Source organism: Anser cygnoides, chromosome 2, assembly GCF_040182565.1.
Source record: "Anser cygnoides isolate HZ-2024a breed goose chromosome 2, Taihu_goose_T2T_genome, whole genome shotgun sequence".
NCBI lineage: Eukaryota > Metazoa > Chordata > Aves > Anseriformes > Anatidae > Anser > Anser cygnoides.
This window is the reverse complement of record NC_089874.1, coordinates 35,356,062-35,379,136: the sequence shown is the minus strand read 5'-3', so window position 1 is coordinate 35,379,136 and position 23,075 is coordinate 35,356,062. Positions and strand designations below refer to the sequence as shown.

At 42.2% G+C, this 23,075-nt stretch overlaps 1 long non-coding RNA gene across 2 annotated transcripts; it reads left to right on the top strand.

The window, feature by feature from the left end:
• Positions 1–1,004: 1,004 nt before the first annotated feature.
• LOC136790039 (uncharacterized) lies at positions 1,005–22,408 on the top strand. Of its 2 annotated transcripts, none has more exons than XR_010829190.1 (4): positions 1,005–1,341; positions 6,622–6,748; positions 10,786–10,880; positions 22,220–22,408. It is a non-coding gene; the product is annotated as an uncharacterized lncRNA (long non-coding RNA). The 2 variants fall into 2 exon arrangements; XR_010829189.1 differs by lacking the exon at positions 22,220–22,408 and adding an exon at positions 12,769–14,130 and having other exon boundaries at positions 1,006–1,341.
• The last annotated feature ends 667 nt before the right edge of the window (positions 22,409–23,075 follow it).

The window sequence follows — 23,075 nt, the reverse complement described above, 5'->3', positions numbered from 1 at the left end:
TGCTCCTCGAGGAGGATGATCAGGATTTGTAAACTGATGTGGAACAGTCTGTAGTGCAACTTTGTTAAATTCTGTGGGGTGGCTTTGAAAATGCAGTAGAAAACCTTTTAATAAATTTTCTATAAAATTGGATGTTTTAGCATGAGTGAATGCCATGAGGGGTTGCTCAGAGACATCTGACCCTCCAGATTATATCCAACAAATCCAAATATAGCAGCCTAGGTGATTTTGATTGCTCACAACCAATTGCCCCTTATGCAAACTACTCCTGAACTTACAGTGAAGATGCTGTGAGGTAAACTGAGACTGCAGTTATGGTTATCTAACACTGAGCTATCAAATAATGGCATCCTTAGAAATCTGGGAATCTGTTGGTAGCTTCCTTTGAGGATTTCTGAGGTGAGAGAGAGCTGATAGTTCCTCTGAACTGCACAAACACTGTGTATCTGCATAATTGCTTGCAGCACGTTATCTAACGTATGTAACATCTTAGTTCCTAGTTTCCTTTTCCCAGGCACCCAGTGAGGTCTAGTTTTATAAGAAAAACTGCATAAAATTTACATCACATACAAAAAGAAAAAAAAAAACTTAATTTTATTTTTTTCTGTTATAAATGGTATTACTCTTTTCCACTTTTTTTTTCTTTTCCTTACGTAGAAGTCTCACTAACTAGGTGTGAATGGATTTTGTTTTTAAATAAACCCTCAAAATACAGCTAAAGAGTCTTAATAAAAAGACTTGTCAGCTTCTTTCCACTAAAAGCAGCTTTTACTTTGGCCTTTAAACACCAGAACTGAGTTTTAGGGCTTTAGGAAATCGTGCATAAACAGTCTGGCATGATGCTGTGTAAGACGAAGAAGAGAGGACTTCTCTGGTTTGCTGCAAAAATCACGGATAACTATCGCATTCCCTGTCACTAGCATGTTAGGATCATAGGAAAAATTTGGAGATGCACAGAAAATCAACATCCGAGCTTCCATGTAGACATCTATACACATGTATGCAGCAGGTAGACAATGGACGGATTAATCCTGCCTAGGTGAGCAGTTTGTATTTGGCTACATTTGAAATGCTGTTTAGGGTGTTGGTCTGGTGCCAAGAGTTATATATAAGTGCTTTCAAGCCCTCTGCAGAGCAGAAAATAGCAACCAAAATAACCTACGCTCATTACAGAGAAGGGGCCATGAGGCAACATCCCGTCTGCTTGTGGTTAAATCTGCCACTGCTGTTATTACTACTATTATTTTTCAGAAAGGCTAAGCATGACTAAAACCTGGGTGTCACAAAGTCAAGACGCATGAGGGCCAACTATGCAATGATACTTGGAGCCAGAAAAAACAAGTAAGCCACCTCCAAGACTTTTTGTTTTTTGAGGATTTTTTTTTTTGTGTGTGAGTGAAATTTATAAAGCAAGGGAAATATCCTTCTAATTATTTGATTTACACTGAGGCATTCGACTTTCCATTATGTGATGGGGTCATGGGTTTTTCCTTAAAACAAAAATTTTAAAAATTGAGGAGTTGAGGGAAAAATGACTTTGTGTACAGCCCATTAACTTCTGTGTGCTGAACATGCACCCGCTCCCATGGAGCAAACAGAAGAACTTTTATGCAGCATCAGAGAGGACCAGCCTAGGACTTGCACGAACAGTGAGTCTTTCAACCACTTGTGTGACTTAATGTAAAAATGCCTTTAAAAACAAATATTCTTCCCCCCTCCTCCCTTTTCCTTTTCAGGATTTGAACCATTCTGCCCCCTTCACATTTCAGCACTGTGCTGTTCTGCATCCCGCCTCCCACCAGCAGCACACCCCCACCACGCCAGCCACTAATGAAAATCCCAGACTCCTTCCTCAGCGGTTATCAGATTCATATTTCTTGGGGTTAGACTATTATTCTAAACTTAAAATTCAGCGTCAAGCTTTGCTTCTGGGTTATTTGCTGGCAGTTTTATAGCTTGACCAAGCTTCGTGTTGGATAGTGTTTTGGTTGGTTGCCATATTTATCCTGGCTGTTAATCAGGATTTTTGCTGTTTTGGACTAGGGGCAAGGTGGAGGGAGTGGTTATGGTTTCGCTCTGTTGACAGAAGTGGCCATGCTTACTGTCAGGAGCAAGTGTCTGTACTTTGTAACTACAAATTCCTTAATGACGTGTTACATTTCAAAGCAGGGTTGGACTTGGGGGGGAAACCTAAACTGATAAACAATAACAGCTGCCCCCCACTCCAAACCTCTAGCCTTCCACAGGCTATTTTTAATGGTGATGTTATTTATTCCCAAATAGTGGTTTTTTTTCTTTTTTTTTCTCTCTGCTTTTAATGATAACAGAAAAAAAAAATGCTTTTTCATTTATTTCCTGTATGTGTGGGATTTCTGGATGGATTTCTGACTGGCTGTAGACTGGAGTAATGCCAGGTGTAAGTTTATTAGTCAATGAAGAAAGCAATGGCATTGATTTGAAGAGAAGCCCTCCTACTGAAAATAAATATATGTTTTTTAACAAGGAACGGGGAAAGCCTTTCCTAAATTTCCCATTCTGCTGTAGCCTGTTTTCCTGTGGCTTCAGTGAAGTAACACCATGCACATTTTCTTCTCCAGGCACTAAATGAATGAAGATATATTTGATTAACCACGGCGCCTTTTCCTGCTGGCCCCAAGGAAGGCCACCCTGGCTCCATCCTGCATTTGACAGGCTTCCTTCCCACAGCTCCTGGGGTTTCTCAGCGAGGGTCTTCTCCACCTCCACCACAGTGGGGACTGCCACCACCACAGGGAGAGGCAGAGGTGCCAAAGAGGCAAAAACTCAGCAACCTGTCACTGGGGTGTCCCTGGTGCATACCCTGGTGCAGAGACCTGGATGCATCAGGGGACAGCGTGCATGGGGTTTTTGTCTGCCTCACTGCCCTTTCACAGGGCTGCTGCACTGCACTCACTCAGGGCTTCCCAGCAGTGCAGGCAAGGGTGGGTTTTGCCGTCCTGAGGGTGAACAGGGGCTGGGAAGAGGCAGGGAAGCAGCTGGGATGGAGGTCCTGAGGTGGGACAGCCCCCCTGAGCCATAACCAAGGGGAACGTAGGGCATGACATGGGGCTATGGTGGGGAAGAGGGCTTTGGGAGGAAGACCTCCAGGGAAGCCCAGAGGATTTTGCCATGCAGTGGAGCAGGGCTGTTATTTCCCTCCTGCCCTCACTTCCAGTTTTCTTTTGTGTCAGATGGTGGAACACAGACTCCTGCCTGGCCTTCTCGTTTGTAAGAGCCCAATAACTGGCATGCACCCTGCTTCCCCCCTCTCCACACTGTGTCCTAGCAATATCCCCTTTATGGATTAATTTAGTGCCTGTGAATCAACCCCAAGCCTGACCTGAGCTGACCACCCACTCTGACGCTGTTTATATTTGCAACCCCAGGCATCCCAGTAATGGCTCTCTGTCAGGCTGTGGCTTGCTTCAGGGGGGCTGCTTGCCACGTAGGATCGAGCAAATGACTGACCACCATTTCAGTGGTGTCCGTCTTCATTTCAGTGATTTAATCGCAAGTGCCTGAGCCTCCATCTGTTCAAGCTAGATAATGACAGAAGTCCAAGGCATAAACTCCCTTCCCCCTCCTTCTTCCCAGAATTATTCCTAGAAGTGTCTCAATGTTGCGGGAAAGAAGACATTTCTCCTGTTCAGTAGCTATCTTCAGTTTCATGTGAATTCATGAAAAAATTAGAAAGACTTACTAACCTGGGGTGAAATGTATTTCTCATTTGTATTATCTACAGCAATTGCCAGGATAATCAGATATTGATTGAAGAAAAATAATGAAAGGCGTGATTTCATAGTTAAGTGCAAGAAAAAAAATATTTATATGAAAGCTTTGAAACATTGGTTATATCATACTGAAAATAGTATCTCTTGGACAGCTTGCAAATTCCAAGGCTTCATCCCCTCACTGAAACAAATAACCCCAGGTTTTACTAGCATATTCCAAGGGATATTTTTTGTCTGTGTTTGCTTGGCTGCAATAGAATTAAAAATCTCGTTTCTCCTCTGTTACACTTGAAGGCAATAGCTCTATCAGGAATCAGTACGGAAGTGCTTTCTCTTAACTGGCATTTAGAAAAGACTGGATATATCAGCAATGCAATGTTATCCTTCTAAACTCATCCTGCTGACTTTATGGGGAGTTGTGCCTTTGATTCTTTGGGACTCAATAGGGCCTTTCACTCTGGAGCATCAAGGACTGATGCGAGATCAGACGGCACGATAACGCGCCAAACCCCGTTGTCATCTCCCCCCTGCAATGCTGTGTGCCTCTGAGGGGAATTACCAGGCTGCTGATAACATGCACATTCTGACTCCTAATAAAACCCTGACTCTCTACTTTATTTAATTATTCTTGATCCCTTAAATGTAAAATCCCTTTTCAAAATGTTCACTTAAGTGGCTACTATTAAGTCTTTATCAGTTCCGAGCATTTCAGCCTCTTGTAGTCAGAAATTTCTCAATCTGACAGAATAAGAAATGCATTTACATGGCCTAAGCTCTTAAATTGTCCCTTTCAATTAATGCCCCATCATGGAGCAATCTGGAAACCATTACTCAGTAACTCTTCATTATAATTGCTTGCAGCTGAATATCCAGGCCTTGGTAATATAAGAATAAAAGAAAACTCAGTTAGTAACAAGTGCAATTGATTCCATTCAGAATTCCCCTGGTGCTTTGCCATGTTTGGCCTGCATGAGAGGAAACAAGAGGATTTTTTTTTCTCCCTCTCTCTCTCGTTTTTTTTTCTTTTTTTTTTTTTTTTTCTTTCAGGGCCAGGAAATGAATTGGCAGACATAAGATGGTCTGTGTGCTGCTTGCCTTCATTTTTCAGCTGGTCCTTGTTAAAAATGAGACGGTGGGGCTCCTACTTTTTTTTTTTTTTCCTTAAAGTAGAGGGCTTTTCTAGTAACAGATAAAACTACAATACCTCAATTTGCTGCATGCTAACAGCAACCAGAAACGCTCACCTCCTGTGCTTTTCATAATCAGACCTGAAACTTTCTTCAGTTAATTCCAGGATTTCTAGCTGCAGGATTATTTTCCTCCTTTTTCCCAACTTTATTAATACTCAAGCAGCTCTGAAAGCCAACCTCTCCCTTCTTCCTCTCCCCCAGCCATCCATCAGCACCCATACAGGACCATGAGTGTCAGTGGGTCTGAAGATACACCAGCCTTGTTCAGCTCACAGAGGAGAATCCAGGGGCCATAAATCAGGAGCAATGGAAATTTCACCCTGGATAGCATTGACTTTGGAGGAACCAAGTGGTTCCCTTCAGATAACATTTTGGCTCTCAGGGATGAGGCACTGAAATTGCACCAGGGATGGCTGTTTCTGAGCACACAGACCTTGTGCTTCCCCAGCCTTGTGACTCCTCTAGAGATGCCAGATCCTTGCAGCTGCAGCATGTGCTAGGTACAATGAGAACAAGTAGCTTTCTAGTGGTGAAATGGTGGATAGGTTTAGTAACAATTTCCCAGCCTCCAGGTAGTAGTGAAGGGGTTTAACAGCTATGTAACATGGTATATTATAAAGTTCAGCTGTGGAGCTTTGCTTTCATTCGCCTCTGATGCTTCAGGTTCAGTCAGGACAAAATGCTTCCAGCACCCCCTCCTACAAAACTGTTTCCTCCCAGGGCCAGTAGCAAGCAGCAGCAAAGATGGGTTTGCCAAGTAGGAGATCCCTCCTCCTGCTCCAGGCAAAAGGATCTCCTGCTTCATTCCTGTGCTTGTGCTTTGGTGCTTGGAGCTACTTCTTCCACTGTGGCCTCGTGTTGCTGCGATGCAAATAACACTTAGCATTAACAAGGTGTTGGGATGGTTCAGGTCTGCATTTGGAAAGTCTGGATTTCCCAAGCGGATCTCTCAGAGGTGCTCCCCAGTGATTTAGATAATAAAAACATCTAAATAATATTTTATTTTTTTCTCTTTAAGTTGGTTATGGAAACCCAAAGGGATTTTTTCACAGCAGGGAAATTGCCATTTCATTCTGGAAAGCTGATTTTGCTAGGAAGTTCACAAAATTTCTCTGTAAAAAATACAGATTTTCTTTCTTGTCTTTTCTTGCTTTGAACAGATGCATAGAAATTAATTATTTTCCTTGAAAGGTAAAAGTATTATTTTTTCCCCTTATGGACTTCAGTGTTGCTGTAGGCCTGACTGCTGCTCAGCATTTTGATTTCACATGGGGTTTCTGGACACTTCTTCAGATGTGATGACAGTTAGATAGATGGGCTAATATGGGAATGGACTTCCCTGGAAATCCTTTGGACTCTGCGAGGCCCAAAGCTCACCTCAAAAGCTTCCCTTCTATTCAGCAGGAGATAAAGTTAATTGCCCCATACAGCAATATATATTGCACTTCTCAGGGCTTCCCTGAAGCAGGGTACATAGGCCTATACCTGGAAAAAAAAAAAAAAAAGGGATCTGTGGAGTCCAATACCATGGCAACATGCAGAATATGCTCCATTTTGTGCTCCCCTTCCTTCCCTTTTGGTGGTGCAGCTGTGGTTTTTCTGTATCACTCACTGTGCTTCCAACACTCATCACAACAATACGTGAAGAGTGAAAACATGTATCTCTATTTCCATTTTTAAAGGAGAGGCTGTAAGACGAACACCCTGACATGTCAGAGTAACACGGAGGAACTGACCTGCTCATGGGGGGAGTTATCCAGGCTGAAATTCTGATGCTCAAAGAAACGTGAACATCAGAGATGCTGCTAGGTAAGTCTGACACAAATTATCCAGTCACATACACAAGCTCAGAAATGTCTCATTTCCTTTCTAGCTTTCAGTGGGAAAATAAGAACTATGCATCTTAGCGAAGTTTGTAGAACTGGTTTGTAATGAAGTGTAAATCAAATCCATGTCACTCTCTGCACTATAAAAGCTGTAGCCTGATAGTTTTTGTTTCCATAAAAGCCATACAAGATAAGATTACTCTAGAAATAGTGCCTATAAACAAAAGCAATGTTAGGGTTAACCATAAACATCAAATCACTCCCAAGACATCAGTGACTGTAATCTTTGGTGGTTTCATACATCATCTTGAGCCACGCTGGAATAAAATGTTCTCCCCAAGAGCCAGGTAGTTTATTATCTGCTCCAGGTGTGGATTGCACAGGGTCTGCCCTCCACGTACTTGTTTCTTTCACCAAACCTCCGTCTTGTAATCACACTGCTACTGAGAATGAATGAGGCATTGTCTATCACCACCACCAGCTCTACAAAAAGGCCTGAGTCTCTCAAAAGCGAAGAGTACTGCAGTATTTAACCAGGCAAAAACCTTTCCTGCAAGCCATTGCTGTAGAGGGTCCTTCCAATTGCTCACACGCACACTGGTTTTGTCTCTGGTCATGTAATGCCACGTTATGCATCCTCTTCTAGCTCCCCCATTATTTCACCCCATGCAACCACTGTACATGCAGCTTTCCCATACTACCCATTGGTTTCCACAGAAGGTGTGGTTGTGTGATCTCAACCCTTAGTTTTGGTCGTCTTTTTTTTTTTTTTTTTTTTCTTCCAACATTACACTTGTCTGTTTATTTTACCAGTCACTGCCTTAGGAGGTTTGAAAAAAAGAAATGAAATATATGCTGCTGGAGGAAAGTTACACTCTTAAGTATCCTAGTCCATGATAAAGGAAAAGCTTTGAGGCTTTCCTGTTATTTTTATCACCTCTTTATCCATGCTATACTCTCATTGCCTCCTAGGTCTTCAGTTTTTGTGACTCAGCATAGGTTTCTTGAAGGGAATTTAAAAAACCATTGAATCACACTAGCTGAACATTGGCTGGAAAGTCTAAAAGCCCCAAATTTATAATGGGTCTTTTGTAAGAGTTGTAGAATTATTAAAATGATATTACTTCTCTGTAAAGGAAGAGGCACACCATGACTTTGGAGGCTTTTGAAAGAGATCAACCCAGCTGAGGCTTATAGGGACTGTTATTTTTCAGTTATATTCCTCAGCACTTGACAATCTGGAGACTCATGACAGCAAATTCCCGAAAGGCTCCAAGTAGAACAGTTAAAATCTGGGGAAGAATAAAAACTCTTGTCTAAAAATGTTCACTTTTTTTATTTCTTTTTAAATAAACAACTCATTTTCAATTCAATTGGAAAAAAAATACTTTTTAGATTCTTTCTGAATGTGAAATATCTCTAGAGTTCCAGCTCATCCATTTGTTTGGTGAACTATCTGAAAGTTCAGATTTGTATGGTACTCTGAAGCAATCTGACTCAGACCTCTTGAGACTGCAAAACTGCATCAGATGCCTCGGAGAGGTCAGAACCCTTGTACATGTACAGATATGTCCGTACAACTATTTCTTAGGTCAGAAACAACAAAAATACCTTTCCTCTTTTTTTTTTTTTTTTTTTTGGTACAGCACTGATCTTGGTCAGAAGTAGGCCCATTGATTGTGATCGTGCTCCCTGGCAGTGACAAGCCCCAACCAGGGGGTAACAATGCTGTGGAAGAGCTCTGTTTGCTCGTGTCATTGAGGCTTGAACTTTCCGACGATGGCTTCTCCCACTCCACTCTTGCCTTGAGAGTTTGGACACTGCTAGCTGGTTACACAAGAGTGATAAATGATTTGTTTTAAAGTTTGCTTGGAAAGTTTTGGTACAGGCTCAGAGCAGAAACGTAGATGTATCTTGTCTTTCCACTCCGTTCATCTGTCCCCAGTGGTTGGGACTTAGGATGTGAGAGGTCAAGGCTCAAAACCTTCTTCTTCTTGATTTGTATAAATTGTCTTGAAAAGCAATACAGCTTTCATGAATGTGATTAAGTGAGACACTGTAGCACGGCATGTCCCCTTCTTTCCTAGGTCCTAAACAGGCAGACATGGCCCTAAACAGCACATTCCCATATTTTGCACTGACAGCCTTAACCATAGTTATCTTCCTAGTTATTGCAGGTAAATGGACTACCTCCTGTTTTCTGCACAATTCTACAAATATTACTGAAATCCCTTTGTAAGGCCAGCTCCTCCCTTTCAAATTCCCTTTTACTTTTACTAAAAAAGCCTGAAACAAAACATTTTCTTGGATGCAAAACAGTTTCTGATTAGTTGAGAAGGCAAATATTTTCCATTCTAGGTCTAACAAACAAATCCTCTCTTTCCACTTCAGCCACTGAAATTAAAAAAAATCAATGATTTGCAGAGCTCTTGTGAAAACCATGCTCTTTGCAGCAACTCATGACAATTTCCATGACAATGCTGTACATTAATATGCTTTATGGGTACAGCCTCACAGTGCAATGTAGGACACTTTTACAATGATCCCCAACTACATCACATGCGTCTGTAGCAAACAATGAATCTAATGCTGCACTTGTAAAAGATTTATGATTCAGAGAGCAGAAGATAAATGATTCCAGTCCCTGGATGCTTTAAGAGCAAGTTCCTTTAGCTCATATGGTTAAAATTGATCTTTCCATTGTCTCTTGTATGGAATGACCAAAACTAATGATGTTAGGTAATCAATATGAAAAGCCGTGCATAAAGAATTAAACCAAGAAATAATGGATTGCTGTGTCAAAGGCCTCCAGACGGTAAGAAACCGGTGCTGACTGGACAACTCAAAGAGATATCCAGACCTTTGGGTATTTCACTTCAGCCTGTACCCACACCTAGAACAAAAGAGCCCCTTTTTATTCCAAAACATGAAGGAGAGAATGCCAAAAATAATGCTGTATTATCAGACACATAACCATTCCCATAACCTGCAAGTTGCCAGTGTCCAGATAACCTCCAAAAGAGTAGAGGGAGGGCTTGAAGGCCGAGGAAGGGAATGGGAAAGGAGCTAGAATATGAATCCTCTGTATGCTATCTGTAGTCCTGGAGTTTTCTCAGTGCCTCAGTCTCCCCAGGATTTATTTATTTGCTTTGTAGATTCCCACTAGATTGTACATGTAAACATAAAGTACTAATGTCAAATAGCTCTGAGTAGTAAGACCCATGAAAATCTGGTTTCCAGTGACTCTGTAGTCTGTGTTTGGAGTCTTTGCTGTCTAATGAAATACGAGGCTTTTCTTGTGGTTGCAGTATTTGTAGCAGCTCTCTCGTTGTGGATTTGCTGATGTCTGCTCCCTCTGAGTTTGTGTGGTCGAGCTCACTCGGCAGCCTTTCTGCCAGCATGGGCACCACCGGGACCTGTCTCCTCTACATGGCTGACTATCTAATGAAATTTGTAGAATTTCATGTCTTCAAGACTCCTACTGCTCTGTCAAATTTGGTTAAAATCTGTGGCTAAGTTTGTGGAGGGAGAGAGGAGGGAAGGCACTGACAGACAGGAGCTCTGGTATTGTGCATCATTACACAGATACCATTTTCTTAGGAAATCAGAGGGCAGTTGCTAAGTGGCAAGCTCTTCTTGGGGGATTTAAAAATAGTTGTAGCAATGCTGGTGGACAAGGCTTGAAAAGCTTGTTGGTTGGAACCTGCCTTGTGCAGTGCAAGCGGTTAACCTGTGTAGGAGCCACAGCAGGAGGTTGGAGAGCTCTCAGACCTACAGCCCAGGGTCTGTCTGCTCTCCTTCCCATCTAAAATGATGCCCACCACAGAGAAATGCCTTATTCCTGCTCTGAGATGTGCAGAAACATGATATTCTTCTGCACATGCTGTTTGCTGCTACATAGTTGTTGCTTTTGACCATCTCTCTCTTTTTTTTTTTTTTTCCACACATCAAGTTAATTTCAGGACTTTCATTTTTTTCTCACCTCTTTTTTCCTTTTTATTTATTTCTTTATTTTCACAGGCCTTTCAACACTTTGGAGGTAGACAGGGATTTTCTGCTGCATCTGTTCAAAGCCATCTAACACGGGTTGGCCCTGAAGCAGAGCAGGACTGAAGGTACTGAGTGATTCCCCACTTCTCACTCTGTCTGTCTGGAGAAAGAAAGATGGGCAAAAAGAAGGGAAAGCTGGGATGTAAATTCATTTTGGAGTGTTTTTCTTTGCTCCTTCAGGTATTAGAGTGTAGAAAATGTTTTAGTTTCCACTTGAATCGTCCAGGCAGGATTTGTACTGACGTCTCCCGCGGGCCTCATCACTCCCTAACATCCAGACATAACAGGTATACTGTTTGTGAGCAGAGGCTTGGAGATGAGCTGGCACAGGCTCTTTTCCACCAGAAGGAGTATGCATTTCTGTGGATGACAGTTTGGCTCCACTCACACTAAAGAATATCCCATTATTTCCCTGAATAGTTATCCCAAGGAGAGCCCAGCACCTGGCTGCTGGGGTCTGGATCCCTACGTGCCCAAGGCAGTCCCACGTATCCCTGAAATTCAAAGATTCACAGCTCGGGAGAGTTCAGCTTTGTGTCCATATTGTCAGTTCCCACAACATGGATCGCTCAAGGCTGCTCCAGAAGATGGAACAATTAACTTTTACAGATCTACTAACTTTTAAGTGTTTCAGCTCCGAACAACTTTACCTGGAGACCCCGATGATGGCAAGCTCACCTCCTCATGCCCACTATTAATTTTAGCTGATGATATTCAGCAAACCTCCAGACGTGGATTGAACCTGGGAGGCAGGGAGCAAACATGTTGCAAAAGATGTACGTGTGTGAGGTCTAGCTTGCTCCTGGGATGTGCATGAGGGTTGTAAAGGAGCCTACCTCTGGTGCCCCCGGGCTTCCTCGATGCCTGGTGGAGAGGAGAAGGGGGACCTCAGGGAGCTCCCCCAAGAAAGGAGTTCAATTCTTTATCTTCCAACTCAGTGCTCTTTTACCGCTCCCTACATCCCATTATATTGATTCTAGTCCCAGTCTTGCTCTATTTAACCCAGTGTTAGAGGTCCAGACCTGAAATATTTATTCACTTAGTGTAGCCAAATGCAGCCAATAGCAATTAAAGGCCTGACCTCCAACACCCTGCTGAAACAACTGCCCAAAGTTAGAGGCTCATCATCACACGAGAAATCTGAGGTAACCAGACCCCCCTTCAGCCTCAGCTTCCCACCTCCCACCCCTCCCCACCCCAAATACTCTGTAAAATAATACCATGGCACTAAATTAGACCTCATTACCTATTGAGTCACTTGATCCAGACCTCCCTTACATAGTAATGAGTACTGATTTATTGTGATCATTATTTGGGCATTACAGGTCACTAAATAACACACTCTGCCCACACATGTCTTCTGAGCTAATAAATATCCGTATAGGAAATATTTTTGAGTGAACTAGCCTTCAGGTTGGTTCAGTAACTTAAGTCACATTAATTTTCTTAATGCATGTAGTGCTTTGATAGGAAAGCCACAGGGATGGAGGCAGAAAAGGAGGCAGATTAAAATCCCTAAACACAGCTTTTCTCAAGCTGGGGTTTCTGGAAGGGAACTGGGGAAGTGGTACAGAGCAAGGTCAGTGGGAAGGATCAAAAACAACCCTAGAAAATGAATATTTGAAATCAACCAGCACCCCTAGGGCTCAATCCAGCCCTCAATGAAGTAATGGAAAGATTCCCATTGAGTTAAATAGGCTTTGGACCACATCCAGGTGTACTTGCAAGTATAAGAGTATGTGCATCACTTGTGCACACATATCCACTATTATATATTTCTTAAAAACTTCAGAGCAAATTAAAAGTTTTTAAAAAATTTGCTCCAGGAACCAAGCAATATTGGGATTTTTGGAATTTTACTCTGTATCCCTTAGTTGTATATCTATTGTACAAAACTGGGCAAGATTCAAATTTGGCAGAGATGAAATTATATTGTTTGTTATATTTATTTAGGTAAAATCATCAAAGGACCTATCAATTTCAGTTAAGAGGTGAACAAAGCAAGTCCGTGGATATTTCTGAAAAACATGGGTATATATTTCCCAAAGAGACAATGGAAGATTAAAAAGGGAGAAAAAATGAAAAAGAAGATTCATGATTCAAGAAAGATAAAGAAGAAAAGGATTAAATTCCCACTCTGCTAGCCATCACACAAAATGTTTTATTGGCTTACTCCTAGCAAATCTTATAATACATTTTCATTATTTATAGAAATAATTCTGGATTAGTTTGCCATAAAGAAATTGGGCTGGACTGTTTTAAAAATTACAGAAATTAGATGAAATCAAGCTCTTTGAATTATCCATGAGCATTGGGTTAATATAATCAATACTTCAGCCAGTACAGGTTGACGTTACATCTCAAGACAATTTTCTAACATAATAAGATTAGAAATAATAAACTGGTATTATTTCTTTGCGAATTGGGGCCTCTGACCTAGTAATTTAATGGCTTCATTATTACAGCCATGGAATGTAGAAAGACCCAGCACGCTCCCTATTATCACAACTGTGCTTTGTCCAAATTATGTGACTTAAAAAAAAAAAAGCTAAATAAAAACTCACCAACAATTTCAAAGGGCTGTGATGGACATTTTTTACCGGACACGGTATGATACAATTTAATTTGCGGTCCATTGCACTGTAATAGTATAGCACACAGGCTTTCACATTTAAAAATAATGGAAAAAAAAAAAAAACTTCCTTTACTTATTTCTGGAAATGCAATACCGGGCAAAGCTTTCAGTGTTTTGTGGTCCTGCTGTTTTTTGGTGACTGCTGCGGAGACATATTTACTTTTCAATAGGGAAGGGAAAACAGTCTTTTGGTCATAGAAATATGGGTCCAAGTATGACTCTTCCACAGACCTCTTCACTTCCATGGCTGAACATGAGCACTGTGGAGGTCAGGATGGACAATTCTCCTGGTGCCTGGGCATCCAGGGTGTCACTCCTCCATCAGTTTCTGGTCTGGGAAGTGGGAACTCGGTAGGGAATTTCCTCTCTCCTGCTGTGTGACTGTTTTGTCTATTCATGTATCAGCTCCAGAATGGAGATTTCCATTTGACACATGCAGCCTTGAGCACCAGAGACTGCTGATCCTAGCTAATGCCCTGCTAGGATGGAAATAGTAGATGTGGTGAGCCCCATGCGGTGAGGTGTGGGGCAAACACACCCAGAGGGTTCTTTGTGTCCTCCCATTGGGGAGCTTAGATGAGAACACTAGTAATTCAGCATCTGGTAGGAAATGTGCAGGACACCCATGCATACTTAAGGTGGTGTGCTCTGGTGTGTCCCAGGGAACACAACATTCAAAGAATAACCCAAGCCAGAGCAAAGGGTGTTCGCACCAGGCTGAAGCTAAAGCTGTTACTCAGGATGCAGGCTATATGGCAGGGTATAGTTCTTCCTCAGCAGCAACATTCAGGAAACAAAATCCTTATTTTTCTTTCCCTTTTCTCCTGCCTGTGCAAGACACACTTCAATCCTACCTGCTGGTAAACAGTCCTGCTATGTTGTACATCTGCAGTGCAGAGATGCAGAGAAACAGCATTTATTTTTCTCCTTATCTTCTCTCCACACCACTTCTAACTTGCAGTGTTTTAGAAAAATAGAAGGGCTTATTCAGAAAGATGCTAATTCAGTTATCTCTACCTGTAAGAGACCCCTGTGTGGTCATTTCCAAACCTCTGGGCTAAGCTCATTCACACACACACATCCGTTATAGCAAATGCTTTCTGTAAGCCTTAAAGGAAACATAACCCAGGATGATAAAACATCAAGGAAAATAGGAGACTCAGCCAAACAATCACCCCTCTGAACTTCTGCTTGAGAGATGTCTGCTGTCAGATGCACTTGCGTTTCTGTGCCTCTGCATCTATCTTTAATTGGCAGGTCTGCAGGAGCGAGGGAGCGAGAACGAGGACAGGCTGAACACTGTGCTTTCATCACCGTTTAAGAATGAGAGAGACATCTCTACATCCCTCTTCTGAAGTGAATGGAAGGAGAGTTATGACAAAGTTACCTGTCTTTCAGAATTAAGCCTGTAGCTTTTTCATATGGCGTACTGAAGTCACCTAATTTGGGCTTAATTTTAAGCCTACCTGTGCAAGTCACAGGCTGGCATACATGTGCTGATGGAGAGGCCGTGCTCCTAAATCTACAAATGGGCAGAACAAGTCTCTGTGGGGTTTGTTGAGGGGCAATGGGGGACAATGGGAGAGAATTAAAACACCGCACCCCTGCATCCTGGCAGGCAGGGGCCATGTGAGAGCTTCCCTCTTTGTCTACTTGGCTCTTCTTGCACCACTGCAGCCAGGGCTTTGATGTCCCTCCCCAGGGAAAGGCAGTATGGATCAGGAGGGGGCAGTGGTCCCAGTGAAATGTTCTCGACTGACAGTGCTCTTGCTCAGCCACGTAATCGTTTAGTTGGTTTTCTTCTGAGCTTTTAACAGAGTAAAAGGTATTTTGCTGTTGCAGTAAAAGAGCACTTTGATGGTGGAAACACTTTTTTCAGTAGCCAGAAAATAAAAAGCTATATGTATGTATAAATATATTTATATATATATATAAAATATTTGCTTTCAGCATGGAATTAACCCTAAGATAGGAGGCATTTATACGACCTGCGGTTCCACTGCTAGCTCTGTGGAAATGCCATTTTCTGTCTCCCACAGACGTGTTGGCATTTTTTACGACGTAATATATTTCCAGCCACCCTGGGTACATAACCAGTGCCCATTTAGAGACATGGCCCTCAAATGAAAAGCCACAGAAACTCAAAGCAGCGATGGGGTATTTTGCCCACAACGCGTGCTGTAGGCAGCACGTAGTGCCCCCTCCTTGAGTAACCGCCACCAGTCTCTGGTTAATGTCTCCGAAACAGCCTGTTAAGACTGTTACTACAAATTAGAGTCTGGATCATTCTGCAACGAAAATAGACTTCTTTCATCTTCCAGATGGCTGTCTGATTGGGAACTGGGCAGGATCACATTTCAGGTTGTGACTTAATGATTCAGGACAATATTTACGGTTATTACCTGACAGAGGGCAGTGAGGAAAATTAAACCGCAGCCCCATGCTTCATTTATGACAAAAAACAAATTTGTGACAGTTCCCTATATTAGAGGTGGCATCTTTTGCTTGGGGCAAAGTCCGAGCATGGCTCCGCATCAGGAGCCCGGGCAGGGCAGCTTCGCCACCCGCGCTTTGATGTATGTGCCATCGTCGGCAGCAAGCTGGTGCTCCCCTTGGAGGAGGGCTTATGCGGGCACGATGCAGAGATGAGTGAGAGCTTTCAGAGGGGAAAAATAACATAATTATACAGTGGATTTGTTGGATGGCGGCACTTGTCTGAAATATTATTCTTTGGGGCATATTTTTGGCATAATTATTGCCACGGGATAATCCCTTCTGGAGAAAACGTGGAGTAATTATGCATGCTGGTTGCAGATAGGATTCTGCACGTGATTTTCCCTGCAAACGATGCTCCTTGTGATACCAGCCGGTGGGGGTGCAGGGCATTTTGAAGTGATGAGCGACGGTGTTAGGTTAAATCAAATCGAAGCCCCAGCTCTGCTGGCTCTTTCCTGAAGGAAAGAAATTTATTAGTGTTCCTCTTCTGGTTAATCCTTTGCTTTGCATATGGAACAGACTGGCACTTTTTTTTTTTTTTATTGTGAGCTGCTAAAAAAATAAATAGCCCTTATGAAAGCGACTGCAACACACAGCTTTGGGCTTGCTATAAATCGGCTTCAGACTGCAGGGTTTCTTAATAAAACAAACAATTCTGAGATATGAGAGGTAGCTGTTGAAAAAAAAAAACAAGTGGGGAAATGGCTATGCTTCCCATTGCTTAAGCTTATTTTGTCCCTAAGCTAAAATAAGCTTTTTGAGTTTGCAGATAGTGGTACAAGGAATATTGTTTCAATTATAAGAGTATCTTATTTTAATGGAGGATATTCTGTCCACATCTGTTAAATATTATTCCAAATCAATCAAAATATCTATTATTTCAGAAACATTTTCCCCAGGGGAGAGATGCTTCTCAGTTATCCTTTGTGCTGAACCTCTCTCCTCCTCCTTTTGCCCTCCTCTGCCAGCAAACGCTGTGTCCTGCAGCACCCAGCCACCCCACAAAGGTCCTTGGCCACCTCTACAGCCCAGACCTCGTCCTTCCTCTGGCAGCCTATCAGCAGGCCACCAGGGAGATCTGTGCATCCGTGCTTGCTGCGAGCTGTTTGATTGGGATTTGCAAAGCTCCCCCAGGGAGAGAAAACCACGAGGTGTGAGGTATTCAAACCCCCTTGTGAAATATCACAATCCTATTGCACAGAATGGGCAGTAAGGCTGGGTGCTTGCTTTGTTGTTGCAATGTGGAGGGACAGAGTTACGTACTGAAGTTTGTTATTTGTTTGTTTGGTGGAAGGAGATGTCCTGTTTGTCCTGTTAAAAAGCAAAATAGTTTGAGCCCTGAGACAATGAAGGCAATTTATCTGTTTCCCTCTGAGTTTCCAACCATGCCTGTGGCAACGAGGTGGACACACCCTGCACGCTTTTGCACACCCTGCAATGCTCTTAGCTTTTGTCTCATTTCAGCCAGCTCAGACTTAGCGTGAGGAGCTGTGGAGCAACGTCCCTGCTGAAATCCCCTACCTCAGTCCAAATGTGTAAGATGTAATGTGTAAGGCCCATGTTGGGCCCCTCCAGGATGCAAATACCTCATGTAGGTACGGTGCCTGGTAGCTTTGTGGTGGGGACTGACCTTCACGACTCCTTCAAACCTCTTTTTGACTCTTCAGCCTCCTCTGAGAACTGCGCAATCACCCCTTACACATCCAGCAAGGAACATGCTGGCCCAGAAACAGCCTCACCAGCAGCAGACTCACACACAATCCTTTCTCGATCCAGCATCTAACAGTACTCAGATGCTTTAAACACTTTCTTAATTATGTAGTGGTGAGCACCTCTCTGAAAATGGGACTGCAGTATACAATTAAAGGAGAGATGTATAAACTGTCTGATGTTGTCAGTATCTGTAGCTCAACATGAAATTACACCAGGAACAGGAGACTGTTGTCTGAAAAATCCATTTTCTTGTCATTTTTATGGCTCTGTTAGATAATAAAATCAAGAGAAAGATGACTAGAATAACAATAGTATCTCTTCCTGGGTGAAAAGAGAGGGGGAGGAGGAGGAATGCAGAGATGGATGTATGAAATCTCTTGTCCAAGTAAACAATCTACATACATTTGCATTTGCTTGTAATCATTGATATAAAATGTTGTCTTCATTAACATTAGGAGCTAGAGATATATGTTACTCTCCCATCTCTGGCTTAGCTGCCTCTTTGAAAGTAAGGACTGGTGGCTCTTAAACACATCAAGCAACCTTAATTCTCCTTTGACTGTATTATTTCAGGTGCCCGAAGATTTACTAAGGAGTGGTTGACACTAATGAGAGTTGAATATCCAGATCCAGAGAACAAACCCAAATTAGGTTTCATTGGAATAAATAAGGGATGGGGCACCATATGCTGAGACAGAGAACAGAATGATGTTAAGAACAAGTTTTGGGGGAAACAACTGTGGGTGACATTCTTACCAGCCCTACTGTCGCATGACGTTTACCCAGTCTGACCCTTAATCAATAAGCCACACTGTGTGAGCAGGTTGAGTTTTGCACAGCTATGCCATTGGAAAGGGGCCCAAAGGCACATGCTGGACCTTGATTTCATCTCCATCTCTCTCATAGAGCTGGGGGTCTGTTGGTTTCAGGGGTAGTTGGGATTGTCAGATTTGCACCCAGCTTCTGCTTCCAACCTAGGCCCTCCTCAGCATGTTGTTATGATAGCACCACCCTTTATTCCTTGTAACCTACAAAACTACCAAAAATAAATAAATAAATAAAATAAAAGGATAAATTGACATGTGTACATTAACCATTAACATGGAGATTTTGTACTGTTTCATTAGGTAGAATTTCCTATAAAATACACTATTAAAGGTGATGTCCCATTTATCTTTGTGAAAAGAAAAAGTATCCCATCATCATCTAGTGCTTTCTTTCAAAACATGCAGCTTTAATAAATGAGCAGTGCAGACAATCCTGTAAATTCTGCTGGCTTTTTTTCCCACAAGGCTTTTTGTATTGCAAAGCTGACTGGTCTGATGGTCTAATGAGCCAAATAGTCCATATTGTTTTGGAACAACATTTTTTTTATTAATTAAAAAGAAAAAAATATTATTTGAATGCAAGGTACCAAACAGCTATACAACTTTGCAAAACGACTGCAGCAATGAGGTGTCTGCAGGAGTCAATCAGAGCAAATGACTCTCAGAGAAAAGCTCGATGCCTTTCAGATTTTCAAAGAAAAATAAGCCAATGACAAAAGAATAGCAGCTGTGAGTGCATGAAGGAAATTAGTTATAGCAGACTTGTAATTAAGCATTGGAAACTGATCAAAAACATTATCCTGTTAGTTTATACCATGGCTTCTATCTACTACAAAATCAATTACACAAAAAATAAACTACACACGCTCCGAAGTTTGCACATTCGAATGCGTCCTATCCAGTCTTTGGACTGCAAAGGCTATGCAAGTATGTTTGTTTTCTCAATAAAATACACAGAGCATAGAGCAGGGAAAAAGTGAGATGAAAAGGGAAACAGCAAATTTGGGAGAGAACGTTGGCAGAATAATTGACTCTATCAGAAACATACTTCTCTAAAAAAGAAAAAACAAACAAGCAAACAAAAAAAGACAAACAATATTTGTGCAATGAGATAAGCAACTGAGGTTTACTTTTGGTGTATGCATTTTTCCATTTTCCTTTGCCAAGCGCTTTGAGTAAACAGGACAAATTACCATTAAATGATAGAAATCATTTAGCAATAATAAAGCAAAAGAATGTCATAAAAATGTATAAATTTGAGGGAAATATATACACAGAAAAGTCGGGCAAAAGTTTGTCTTTTGAAAATCACATGTTATTCCCATTAACTGTAACACGAGATGGATGGCTGAATAAAATAGGGGCTACGTGAGCTGGGATTTTTTTAGAAGATTCGTGCCTGTTTTAGCACATGTTTTATACCAACAGAGCTGTTTCTGATAGGAAAACAAAAATAAACCCCAGCAGGTTGCAGACAACCATCCCTTTCTGGCATGAGTGTGTGCCCCTACTTCCCGTGCCGCTCCCGTACCCACTCTGTGGGGCATCCCCTACATGGGGCACAACAGCAGGGCAGCCAAAAACACTGCTGGGGAAATGTTTTGCTCACCTTTGGTTTTATCGATGGGAAGTTAATAAGAGCTGTAGGATTTATGTGATCAAAAAGAGGCAGGGATGAGGGCAACTCATTTCAAGCAGGTCAGCAGAAGACCTCCATAAGCTGCTTTGCAGAAAAGCTTTTGCTGGGAAAGCTATCCTTGAGCAGGAGACAGGTATTTTGGAAGACCCTGGAAATCCCAGCTCTGATGTGTGACATTTCCAAAGTGGCAAACTATCTATGCATATTGTCATGGATCTGCTTTGATTTGTGGAGCTCCCCATTTTTTCCAGAATCACAAATGCCACATCTCACATGGGCGCACCCCTGCAAACCACCTTTGATGGATCCTACAGAAGCAGCCACAGCCATGAGGTCTTCATGGATCATGTTGAGACATGAGTGTGTGAAACCTTTCCCAGGGTGTTAAGTCACCTGAGCAGTGGTACTGCAAACCACCAATTCCGTTTGAAGTCAGCACCTCTGAAATTCAGGACACAATTTAAGGGCCACAGTGTGAGTATAAAAACCTAACTTTAGGCTCTTTGCCTTATAACTCTTGGCGTGAGATCCTGAGACAAAAAGCAGAGCAGAAGCAAAGAGCATTATTGCTGTTACTGTGCCATGTGCACCAGCAAAATATATCAATATGTGAAAACACAGAAACAAGAGGAGGGAGACAGAGATGATGTGCTTTTAATATCTTCGAAGCACCAGAAAATCTTTCATGAACAGGAACAAGACAGAGTTCATGAAAAGGTAAACCCCAGAATAAATTATGAAGCTCATTCCATTAGAGGTATGTATTAAATACCATATGTAGGTATACGGTTGGTTTTCTTTTTCCCTTTATGTTTTTTTTTTTTTTAAAATCATTTAGGTAGTGGCAGATATCTCTTCCTTCTATGTTATAAGCTCTCATGCTGCATTTGTTGAGGTGAAAGACATCTGCCTTGAAAACCATAAAGTTTTTTTTTTTTTTATTAAATATATATGAAACAGAGATGTGGGGCCAGAGTCAGTGCTGTGGTAGCCTGAGTGAAGGAGTTACACCACCAAATAACTCGTCTCACTATTTTTAACGCATATGCCTATATTGTACTTAGCCATTACTATACCACAAAGGCAAATGTGCACATTCATTGAGTGTATAGTGAATGCACACTAACGCAAACACTTGGGACAGTATAACCATTTAGGTAAGCAAAAATGGTATTATTGCAACGTGGCAGTTGCTAGTATATGTTCATATTCTTCTGATTTCTGCCGTGAAAATGACTATTTAAGGCAGAATACAGAACAAAAAAATTACATGTATTGTTGAATTTCTTCCAATGGAAAAAATCTTGTGCAGGCAAGGGAGGGAGCAAGAAGCAGCAGCAGGACTGCATTTAGGCAATCACTGTCAGAAAATCCCATCTCCTAGGCTAGGGCTGCATCCTTGGATACCACAGCCCCACCTCTGCAGAAAAAACAAACAAACAAAAAAAGCACAACCTCATATTTAACACTGAAAACCTGCCTGGTCTCTCTCAATCTCAAACTTTCTATTCTGAGCAATCACTAGGACAAAACAAAACGATCCAGTGCAGTATATCAGTTCAGGGAACAACTGTTGCTTTGTGTGACAGAACCTTTTGAGCAACAGGCGGCACATCACGTATTGGGGTGTACAGAGAAGAGCTGCAAGAGAGGTCAGTGGCTGAAGGTGGGACCTGGAAAGAGAGAATTAATACTGAGCCTTTCCTGGATGTGCAGAGGAAAAGCTGAACCACTACAAGAATAGAAACCTGGAGGGATTTTTTGGTTAGGTGTCCCTAATCCCTTGCTACTGCAGGCAAACTTGTCATATGGGTCTTCATAGGAGAGGAGAGGGATCAGGATGTTGAGTAGTGGCCTGATTTGGGGTGGTGGCTCAGCCCTCAGGTGGTGGACTTGGTGAAGAGAATGGGAGATAAAGATGGAGCAGGAAGAAGGAAGATTCTTAAATAGAGTGGAAACACTGGGAAATTTGAGTAATACTGTTATCTTTTTTCATGAAACTTCTCACTCCTCTACATCAAGGGCTAATTGTGATGTGACACATTGCATATGTTACTGCATAGCTGATCAATGTGTCTGATACCTTTTCCACAGCTCCTCCATGCTTCTTGATAATCATGAAAAGGTCAAATTGGCTTTGGGAGTGCACGAAGCAGTGTCCAGGCCCTGAGGTCTTCTCCTGCTACCCTTACCCCTTCTGCAGTGGATCCATGCTGGGCCTACCCCATGGACTGCTGCCCTAGGTAAGTTCTCCTGAAGGCAGAAAGAGCAGCAGATCGCAAATCCTAGAGGAGATCCTCAGAGTGATGCTTTGCTGAAGTCTTCACCCAGTTGCAGGCGTATTTCATACCTGCCAGATTTCCCTCATGCACTTCTTCCAACCCCATGCTCTGTGCAATATCACAGAAGTCATGAAAGGTCAGGAAAACTTTCCCAAATCATGCGGAAGCAAGGAATTTGGAGTGAGCCAGAGAGAAGAAGAGGTCCTCTGATTTATTATGGACTGCTGGGCAGATAAGAGTGTGTGAGAGATAAGATGGGGGAGATCTCTTAACCCCTTATCTGCCTTTTGGCATGGAGCATATTTCAAGGTAGATAGGTGGCCTCTAAAAAGTTAAGATTTTGTCAATGGCGGCCACATCCTACACAACCTTCCCATATGCCTCTGCGCTCTCTTCATCCAGGAATAGGAAAAAAACAGTTGCTACGGGGAGGTAAATGGTGGCGTTAATCACTCAGAGATCATCCCATAGAGCGAAAGCACATTATGATTTATTTTCACCAGTCAAAAATTTGCCCCTTGATAATAGTGATCGTAATCCAAATTCCCAGGTAAGTGCGAAAGCTCTCTTGGTGCAGGCAAGTGTGAATACGGGCTTTTGTGTGTAAGGATACCTTGCAGCTCTAAGCCCCTGGAAATTGTATCTAGTCATTTACTTTATTTTCTGTG